General features: G+C 32.4%; 1 protein-coding gene across 3 annotated transcripts in view; it reads right to left on the bottom strand.

Annotated features, from left to right (window-relative positions):
* The window catches only part of LOC148064150 (RNA-binding Raly-like protein), a 69,573-nt gene extending 57,519 nt beyond the window's left edge, over window positions 1-12,054 (bottom strand). Inside the window, exons 1-2 of one of the 3 annotated variants that reach the window (XM_087810863.1) lie at window positions 11,929-12,054; window positions 11,639-11,711 (exon numbers count right to left, since the gene is read on the bottom strand). The gene's annotated coding sequence lies outside the window, so the exon portion shown is untranslated. Of the gene's footprint in view, window positions 1-11,638; window positions 11,712-11,836; window positions 11,861-11,928 lie in introns of those variants that run through there. The other 2 variants (XM_087810864.1, XM_087810865.1) reach the window with 2 other exon arrangements.
* Window positions 12,055-12,550: the final 496 nt, after the last annotated feature.

The following is a 12,550-nucleotide window of genomic DNA, read 5'->3' as shown; positions in this document are numbered from 1 at the left end:
ATAATGCATGGCAGAAGTGAGAGAAGGTTTGTTCACGTGTGTAGATCTGCCGCCTCACAAACTCCATCATCCGTCCGTGGATCTTCATAAATAAGAGACTCCTCGTATCTTTGACCTGCACACCTCAAACGCCGCTTTCATCCGTGTCTTCGGGAAGATGGACTCTGTGTTGCGATACAAGAAGGTGTGCTGTCATGGATGCTGGGCTCAGAGACGCTGAAGCCAAACGTCCTTTAAGGTGAATTCATTGAGATTTCCCTGTAGGTTTTAAAGATCAACAAGGAAGTGATTTTACGTGAATCACTTTTAGCGTTGTTACTCTCTGTAGTGCAGAACGGAAGGTTGTTGCTCTCGCGTGCAGCGTGTTAGCTCAGCAAGTCAGTTCTGGAGAGTTACTTCCACCTGCTGTCTGTCTGAGCTCATTAATCTCATTGCAAATGCCTATAAAAAAATAACTAATATTGAATTGTGTTGTTAACATAAATATGTGCAACAGAATGAAAGAAAATATGTATAATTATGGCCGTAAATTAAAGCTGTAAAGAAACACTAATCTCATGATACAATTCAATACGATATATTCAGTTCATGATACGATTCAATACGATATATTAAGTTCATGATAAGATTAAATACAATATATTCAGATCACGATATGATTCAAGAAGATATATTCAGCTCACGATACGATTCAATACAATATATTCAGCTCATGATATGATTCAATACGATATATTCAGCTCATGATACGATTCAATACGATATATTCAGATCATGATATGATTCAATAAGATATATTCAGATCACGATACGATTCAATACGATATATTCAGCTCATGATACGATATATTCAGATCACGATACGATTCAATACAATATATTCAGCTCATGATATGATTCAATACGATATATTCAGCTCACGATACGATATATTCAGATCACGATACGATTCAATACAATATATTCAGCTCATGATACTATTCAATACAATATATTCAGTTCATGATACGATTCAATACGATATATTCAGCTCACGATACGATTCAATACGATATATTCAGCTCACGATACGATATATTCAGATCACGATTCAATACAATATATTCAGCTCATGATACGATTCAATACAATATATTCAGTTCATGATACAATTCAATACAATATATTCAGCTCAAGATATGATTCAATACGATATATTCAGCTCATGATACAATTCAATACAATATATTCAGCTCAAGATATGATTCAATACGATATATTCAGCTCATGATACAATTCAATACAATATATTCAGCTCAAGATATGATTCAATACGATATATTCAGCTCATGATACGATATATTCAGATCACGATACGATTCAATACAATATATTCAGCTCATGATATGATTCAATACGATATATTCAGCTCATTCAATACAATATATTCAGCTCATGATACGATATATTCAGATCACAATACGATTCAATAAGATATATTCAGCTCATGATACGATATATTCAGATCACGATACGATTCAATACAATATATTTAGCTCATGATATGATTCAATACGATATATTCAGATCATGATATGATTCAATACAATATATTCAGCTCACGATACGATTCAATACAATATATTCAGCTCATGATATGATTCAATACGATATATTCAGATCATGATACGATTCAATACGATATATTCAGTTCATGATACGATTCAATACGATATATTAAGTTCATGATAAGATTTAATACAATATATTCAGATCACGATATGATATATTCAGATCACGATACGATTAAATACAAAATATTCAGCTCATGATATGATTCAATACAATATATTCAGCTCATTCAATACGATATATTCAGATCATGATATGATTCAATACGATATATTCAGTTCACGATACGATATATTCAGATCACGATACGATATATTCAGATCACGATACGATTAAATACAATATATTCAGCTCATGATACTATTCAATACAATATATTCAGTTCATGATACGATTCAATACGATATATATTAAGTTCATGATAAGATTAAATACAATATATTCAGATCACGATACGATATATTCAGATCACAATATGATTCAATAAGATATATTCAGCTCATGATATGATACCATATGACATATTCAGTTCACAATATGATTCAATACGATTTATTCAGCTCACGATACGATATATTCAGATCACGATACGATTCAATACAATATATTCAGCTCATGATACTATTCAATACAATATATTCAGTTCATGATACGATTCAATACGATATATTCAGCTCACGATACGATTCAATACGATATATTCAGCTCACGATACGATATATTCAGATCACGATTCAATACAATATATTCAGCTCATGATACGATTCAATACAATATATTCAGTTCATGATACAATTCAATACAATATATTCAGCTAAAGATATGATTCAATACGATATATTCAGCTCATGATACAATTCAATACAATATATTCAGCTCAAGATATGATTCAATACGATATATTCAGCTCATGATACGATTCAATACAATATATTCAGCTCAAGATATGATTCAATACGATATATTCAGATCATGATACAATTCAATACAATATATTCATCTCATGATACGATTCAAAACGTTATATTCAGCTCATGATATGATTCAATACAATATATTCAGATCATGATATGATTCAATACAATATATTCAGCTCAAGATATGATTCAATACGATATATTCAGCTCATGATACAATTCAATACAATATATTCATCTCATGATACGATTCAAAACGTTATATTCAGCTCATGATATGATTCAATACAATATATTCAGATCATGATATGATTCAATACAATATATTCAGATCATGATATGATTCAATACAATATATTCAGATCATGATACAATATATTCAGATCACGATACGATGTATTCAGCTCACGATATGATTCAATACAATATATTCAGTTCATGATAAGATTAAATACAATATATTCAGCTCATGATACTATTCAATACAATATATTTAGCTCATGATATGATTCAATACGATATATTCAGCTCACGATACGATTCAATACGATATATTCAGCTCATGATATGATTCAATACAATATATTCAGATCATGATATGATTCAATACAATATATTCAGATCATGATATGATTCAATACAATATATTCAGATCATGATACAATATATTCAGATCACGATACGATGTATTCAGCTCACGATATGATTCAATACAATATATTCAGTTCATGATAAGATTAAATACAATATATTCAGCTCATGATACTATTCAATACAATATATTTAGCTCATGATATGATTCAATACGATATATTCAGCTCACGATACGATTCAATACGATATATTCAGCTCATGATATGATTCAATACGATATATTCAGCTCATGATACGATTCAATACGATATATTCAGCTCATGATATGATTCAATATGATATATTCAGCTCACGATATGATTCAATACGATATATTCAGCTCATGATACGATTCAATACGATATATTCAGCTCATGATATGATTCAATATGATATATTCAGCTCACGATATGATTCAATACGATATATTCAGCTCATGATATGATTCAATACGATATATTCAGCTCATGATATGATTCAATACGATATATTCAGCTCATGATATGATTCAATACAATATATTCAGCTCATGATATGATTCAATACGATATATTCAGCTCATGATACGATTCAATACGATATATTCAGCTCATGATATGATTCAATACGATATATTCAGCTCATGATATGATTCAATACGATATATTCAGCTCATGATATGATTCAATACAATATATTCAGCTCATGATATGATTCAATACGATATATTCAGCTCATGATACGATTCAATACGATATATTCAGCTCATGATATGATTCAATACGATATATTCAGCTCATGATATGATTCAATACGATATATTCAGCTCATGATATGATTCAATACGATATATTCAGTTCATGATATGATTCAATACGATATATTCAGCTCATGATATGATTCAATACGATATATTCAGCTCATGATATGATTCAATACAATATATTCAGCTCATGATACGATTCAATACGATATATTCAGCTCATGATATGATTCAATACGATATATTCAGCTCATGATACGATTCAATACGATATATTCAGCTCATGATACGATTCAATACGATATATTCAGCTCATGATATGATTCAATACGATATATTCAGCTCATGATACGATTCAATACGATATATTCAGCTCATGATACGATTCAATACGATATATTCAGCTCATGATACGATTCAATACGATATATTCAGCTCATGATATGATTCAATACGATATATTCAGCTCATGATACGATTCAATACGATATATTCAGCTCATGATATGATTCAATACGATATATTCAGCTCATGATATGATTCAATACAATATATTCAGCTCATGATATGATTCAATACGATATATTCAGCTCATGATACGATTCAATACGATATATTCAGCTGACGATATGATATATTCAGCTCACGATATGATTCAATACAATATATTCAGCTCATGATACTATTCAATACAATATATTCAGCTCATGATATGATTCAATACGATATATTCAGCTCACGATACGATTCAATACGATATATTCAGCTCACGATACGATATATTCAGATCACGATACGATTAAATACAATATATTCAGCTCATGATACTATTCAATACGATATATTCAGCTCATGATACGATTCAATACGATATATTCAGCTCACGATACGATATATTCAGATCACGATACGATTCAATACAATATATTTAGCTCAAGATACGATTCAATACGATATATTCAGCTCACGATACGATTCAATACAATATATTTAGCTCAAGATACGATTCAATACAATATATTCAGCTCACGATACGATATATTCAGCTCACGATACGATATATTCAGATCACGATACGATTCAATACAATATATTCAGCTCAAGATACGATTCAATACGATATATTCAGCTCACGATACGATTCAATACGATATATTCAGCTCACGGTACGATATATTCAGCTCACGATACAATATATTCAGATCACGATACGATGTATTCAGCTCACGATACGATTCAATACGATATATTCAGCTCACGATACGATATATTCAGATCACGATACGATTAAATACAATATATTCAGCTCATGATACTATTCAATACGATATATTCAGTTCATGATACGATTCAATACGATATATTCAGATCACGATACGATTCAATACAATATATTCAGCTCACGATACGATTCAATACGATATATTCAGATCACGATACGATATATTCAGCTCAAGATACGATTCAATAAGATATATTCAGATCACGATACGATTCAATACAATATATTCAGCTCACGATACGATTCAATACGATATATTCAGCTCACGATACGATATATTCAGCTCACGATACGATTAAATACTATATATTCAGCTCATGATACTATTCAATACAATATATTCAGCTCATGATATGATTCAATACGATATATTCAGTTCATGATACGATTCAATATGATATATTCAGCTCAAGATACGATTCAATACGATATATTCAGCTGACAATACGATATATTCAGCTCACGATACGATTCAATACAATATATTCAGCTCAAGATACGATTCAATACGATATATTCAGCTCACGATACAATATATTCAGATCACGATACGATGTATTCAGCTCACGATATGATTCAATATGATATATTCAGTTCATGATACGATTCCATACGACATATTCAGTTCATGATATGATTCAATACGATATATTCAGCTCACGATATGATTCAATACAATATATTCAACTCATGATACGATTCAATACGATATATTCAGCTCACGATACGATTCAATACAATATATTCAGCTCATGATACTATTCAATACAATATATTCAGCTCATGATACGATTCAATACGATATATTCAGTTCATGATACGATTCAATACGATATATTCAGATCACGATACGATATATTCAGATCACGATACGATTCAATACGATATATTCAGATCACGATACGATATATTCAGATCACGATACGATTCAATACGATATATTCAGCTCATGATACGATTCAATACAATATATTCAACTCATGATACGATTCAATACAATATATTCAGCTCAAGATACGATTCAATACGATATATTCAGCTCACGATACGATTTAATACGATATATTCAGCTCACGGTACGATATATTCAACTCACGATACGATGTATTCAGCTCACGATACGATTCAATACGATATATTCAGCTCACGATACGATATATTCAGATCACGATCCGATTAAATACAATATATTCAGCTCATGATACTATTCAATACGATATATTCAGTTCATGATACGATTCAATACGATATATTCAGATCACGATACGATATATTCAGATCACGATACGATTCAATACAATATATTCAGATCACGATACGATTCAATACAATATATTCAGCTCACGATACGATTCAATACGATATATTCAGATCACGATACGATATATTCAGCTCAAGATACGATTCAATACGATATATTCAGATCACGATACGATTCAATACAATATATTCAGCTCACGATACGATTCAATACGATATATTCAGCTCACGATACGATATATTCAGCTCACGATACGATTAAATACAATATATTCAGCTCATGATACTATTCAATACAATATATTCAGCTCATGATATGATTCAATACGATATATTCAGTTCATGATACGATTCAATATGATATATTCAGCTGACGATATGATATATTCAGCTCACGATACGATTCAATACAATATATTCAGCTCAAGATACGATTCAATACGATATATTCAGCTCACGATACAATATATTCAGATCACGATACGATGTATTCAGCTCACGATATGATTCAATATGATATATTCAGTTCATGATACGATATATTCAGATCACGATACGATTCAATACAATATATTCAGATCACGATACGATTCAATACAATATATTCAGCTCATGATACTATTCAATACAATATATTCAGCTCATGATATGATTCAATACGATATATTCAGTTCATGATACGATTCAATATGATATATTCAGCTGACGATACGATATATTCAGCTCACGATACGATTCAATACAATATATTCAGCTCAAGATACGATTCAATACGATATATTCAGCTCACGATACAATATATTCAGATCACGATACGATGTATTCAGCTCACGATATGATTCAATATGATATATTCAGTTCATGATACGATTCCATACGACATATTCAGTTCATGATATGATTCAATACGATATATTCAGCTCACGATATGATTCAATACGATATATTCAGCTCACGATACGATTCAATACAATATATTCAGCTCATGATACTATTCAATACAATATATTCAGCTCATGATACGATTCAATACGATATATTCAGCTCACGATACGATTCAATACAATATATTCAGCTCATGATACTATTCAATACAATATATTCAGCTCATGATACGATTCAATACGATATATTCAGCTCACGATACGATTCAATACAATATATTCAGCTCATGATACGATTCAATATGATATATTCACCTCATGATACGATTCAATACAATATATTCAGCTCATGATACTATTCAATACAATATATTCAGCTCATGATACGATTCAATACAATATATTCAGCTCATGATACGATTCAATACAATATATTCAGCTCATGATACGATTCAATATGATATATTCAGCTCACGATACGATTCAATACAATATATTCAGCTCATGATACTATTCAATACAATATATTCAGCTCATGATACTATTCAATACAATATATTCAGCTCATGATACGATTCAATACGATATATTCAGCTCACGATACGATATATTCAGATCACGATACGATTAAATACAATATATTCAGCTCATGATATGATTCAATACGACATATTCAGTTCATGATAAGATTAAATACAATATATTCAGCTCATGATATGATTCAATACGATATATTCAGCTCACGATACGATTCAATACAATATATTCAGCTCATGATACGATTCAATACGATATATTCAGATCACGATACGATATATTCAGATCACGATACGATATATTCAGATCACGATACGATTCAATACGATATATTCAGCTCACGTTACGATATATTCAGATCACGATATGATTCAATACGATATATTCAGATCACGATACGATTCAATACGATATATTCAGCTCACGATACAATATATTCAGCTCATGATATGATTCAATACGATATATTCAGCTCATGATATGATTCAATACAATATATTCAGCTCATGATATGATTCAATACAATATATTCAACTCATTATATGATTCAATACAATATATTCAGATCATGATATGATTCAATACAATATATTCAACTCATTATATGATTCAATACAATATATTCAACTCATTATATGATTCAATACAATATATTCAACTCATTATATGATTCAATACAATATATTCAGATCATGATATGATTCAATACAATATATTCAACTCATTATATGATTCAATACAATATATTCAACTCATTATATGATTCAATACAATATATTCAACTCATTATATGATTCAATACAATATATTCAACTCATTATATGACTCAATACAATATATTCACCTCATGATAACCTTAATAAGCTGTGAAGAGAAAAATATTTTTCACGAAAATACAGAAAATATGAAAATACTTTTCTCTATTATAAACGCCTACAAAATTAAAGTGATCGAGTGATTGATCTAATCCAGTCACATCCGTGCATGGCCTTGAAAACATTTAATTTAATTCGTCCATTTACGTCATTTCTGTTTGATGTGCACATTCAAGTGATGATTTTATGAAAATGAACAGATAATAAAAGAAAAAAACACTCTTATCAAAGTTCAGTTCGACATGAACATTAGTGTCAGCCTGAGATCTTCAGAGAAGCAGAAGCTTCCTGCCTCATAGTCATTCCGAGCATGTGTGTCTATATAGAATGTTCCGGCGCCGCGTCCCCAGCCAGAGATAAGTATTGTTGGCGTAGAAGCACATTTCATGCTCGGCTTCCTCCACCTGTCCCCTGACCTGGCCCGGGCGCTCTGGAATCTATGATGGAGGGAGGTTCAGGCCCAAATCCTGCAAGGATTGAAACATTTCACGGGGAAATCTGACTGAAGGATTGACGGCGATAAAATCTTTTTTTCTTTTTTTCTTTGAGATTGAGCTGAAACGACTGAGAAGGTCAGAGACGTAATCAAAGGATTATGAGACGTCGGCAGCAGATTCAGACGAGAACCTCCTAAGATTCTCTTTCATTGAACCTCATTCACTTACGCTGTGTGTTCGATGACAACCATCAGTACACACTAGAGTACACACTAGAGTACACACTGTCTTGACAAGTACAAACAACAATCCTAGGATCGCACAATGAACCTGTACATGTTTGTGAAAGCAAAGTATTAACCTCTGGGTCAAGATGAACCGAAGGCCTGAAAACAAATGTTTGACTCAGAGAAAACACAAGGGTTACATGTATTACTGTATTATGTGAAACTGTGGTTTTCCTCTAAACAAATATAATTTCTCTTCATTGTATTTATAAAATTCAAATTAATTAAAGTATGTATTTATTGTTTGCTCACTTTAATGTGTGAGTCACTGAGTTTATTTTGTTATATTGTATTACTTATCTTAATAGTTTATATGTATTTTTACAGTTTAGATTGTATCAAAAACAAATATTACTGCATTCTTTTTACAGTAGGGGTTATACTGTATGTTTTCTGATTCTGATGGTTTTTTTTTCAGCTTTTGAAAGATCATCAGTAGTATTTATTGGACAGCAGGTATTAGTACTATTCACAAACTTTCACAGTTATCATGCAAAGGAAAATAAACTTAAAAAAAAATCAATTTACAGACAAACAAAACTGTGTAGTTCGCCTGGTAAATGGAGATATTTTGTCTTGTGGCTCAGCTCTTTTTCTCACAACAACAAACCCAAAAGACAACTAAAGATTCTGCACAAACCTTTTTTTTTAAATCTCCAACCTTCCCCTCACTTATGAACAAAACACCAACACACCCAGTGGGAGGAGCTTATCTCGTATCAGAACAACCACTTGACTCACAGGAAGGAAGTCTTTTCACCGTCAAGAAACCATTTATAAATCCTGAAACACAACCTCTGACGATCCAAGTGCTTCTGTATTGTTTAGTCAGTTCAGTCAAGATCGAGCAGTAGAAACATAAACAATCCACGGCAGAGACGCAGGAGCGCGAGCAGCGAGATGGCAGCCGAGAGAAGGATAAAAAATGGAGGTGAGCTGGAAGATGAACGAGGCAGATCAGTTATAGTTTGTCCAAGATAAACGCTGCCGTCTTTCCCAGAGAGAAGTGTTTTCTTCGCATACATCACCTTCACGAGGCAGGCGTCGCCATAAACACGAGCCGAGCTTCGGACGAGGAACAAGTTTGTGCGATTAAAACAACACAAAGATAATGAAGGTAAACACATGTAAATAAAGTCAACGTTTACAGCCGTTGTTTCTCTTCGTCGAGGCCGTAAATCAACGTTTTCTTGCTTTTTTATCGCTGCGAAAATCCTTCGTCACACAACACAAAAGCTCGAGGAAACCCAAAGTTTTACTTCCTCTTCGGTGACGACACTCAGACCAGCTCGAGGTTCTCGGTGAAAATGATCCTGCGGCGGTTTTTAATAGAACGTCATCAACTTAAACTGTTGTTCGAACAAACTACTGTAGAACATCGTCCAGAAAGAATGAATAATATCTGCTTTTATTCTGGGATCAGAATCACAAAAATATAAGAACAACACACTTTATATCATCCATTGTAAATATTAAAGTATAAAACTGTTCATGGAATACCTTAAATAAAGTATGTATTTATAGCGTAGCCATTAGCTCAAAGAGGCTATTATTTTAACGTGAAGCTAATTGATTAAAAATGAAAGATTATCACGTCAAGTTACATCTGGATTGTGAAGATATTTCACGGTTTATAAACTTCTATAGATTCATAAAATCCCCTAATAAAAATAAATGATTCGTCAAAACTCTGTCAGCTTCAGAAAGTACAGCAGTACATTTAAAAATATTTAATTTGATTTAGACAAAGCTTTGTAAACTGGAAAACATGGTGTGTGTTTAATTTTCTTTTAAAGTGAAGATAAGAATAACACTTGGAATATATATATAGTAATAATTAAGATTAGTTACTTGTTAAATACGTTTCTTTTTACCATATTAATCTATTTATAAATCAAGGGATCTTTCAACAACACATTAAAATAATAATGTTGTGCAGGAAAAAAGCAACAGCAACAAGTTGAAAGCAGAATAATATGGAATCAAATACTGCGTTATTAACGCGAATATCATTTAAAATATAAATATCTCTGAGATCGTGTGTTAAATCAACATGTTCACTGAAGGAATTTAAAAACACGTCTCGTCGAAATCCTTCAAAACAAAAGCGTTTATCGTCGCGAAAAGTTATTTTTTAAAAGCCAAATAAAGTCCATCAAAGTTGGATTCTCACCTATTGCTCGAGACAAATCCTCAAAGTGTAAAATCCAAACGAGGACTTCCTGCGACCACAGAAACACTCCGACCTGAGAAAAGCACCAAAACCGCATCGAAGCGAACATTATTGCGCCGGAGAAGAAGCCAGGAAAGAAGAAAGAAGAAGAGGAAAGGAGGAGGAAAGAGGCTGGAAGAAAAAAAAAAGAAAAAATACCAAGACGATCCAAAACCTCGCGGGAGTATCTCCTCCTCAGGATGTCGCATCCGAGCAGAAGACGGAGGAGAGCCGCAGGAGAAGGTACTCACCGAGGATGGCGTGAGAAAGAGGAGCAGCAGGATCTGAGCTGGTGGTGCTGATGCTGAGGACTCTCTGGTGCTGGAGCGCCGAGTCACGTGACTGGAGCCAGTGCCAGTGACGAAACAGATCGAGTCAGGAACCATCACTGGGACCAGATCGATCGATCCATCGATTACTAGTATCGACCAATAGCGTCATTGACACACACTTACGATCAGACATTTGACGCACGTTTGTTCATTTAAAATAAAAAACGCTCAACACGTCCATGACCACGTGGTTCAGATCCATCTCTACGTTAGAAACATGTTAAAAATAATAAGTAACAACAGATTCTGTCAAAGAATTAAAAGACAAACTTTCTTCTGCGCTAGGATGCGCAGCAACAATAGTAGCCCCCTGGTGGCGAGAGACGCTCACTACAACACGTAATGCAATCACCTGTACAATTCGTTTATTTTGCTCTTTTTGTTGATTAAAAAGGTTATTTGAAGATTATAACAAACACCTTTTTGTACCTTTAACTCCAAGTAAAAATAAACGCCAGTTTAGCTGGTCATTGATCAACAAGCGTAGCTAGTTGGATGTGACAAAAAATATTGATTCACTGATATATATATACATATATAT

This window comes from Callionymus lyra, chromosome 16, assembly GCF_982586985.1.
Source record: "Callionymus lyra chromosome 16, fCalLyr1.hap1.1, whole genome shotgun sequence".
NCBI lineage: Eukaryota > Metazoa > Chordata > Actinopteri > Syngnathiformes > Callionymidae > Callionymus > Callionymus lyra.
The sequence above is the reverse complement of the archived record's forward strand: the minus strand, read 5'-3'. Positions and strand labels throughout refer to the sequence as shown.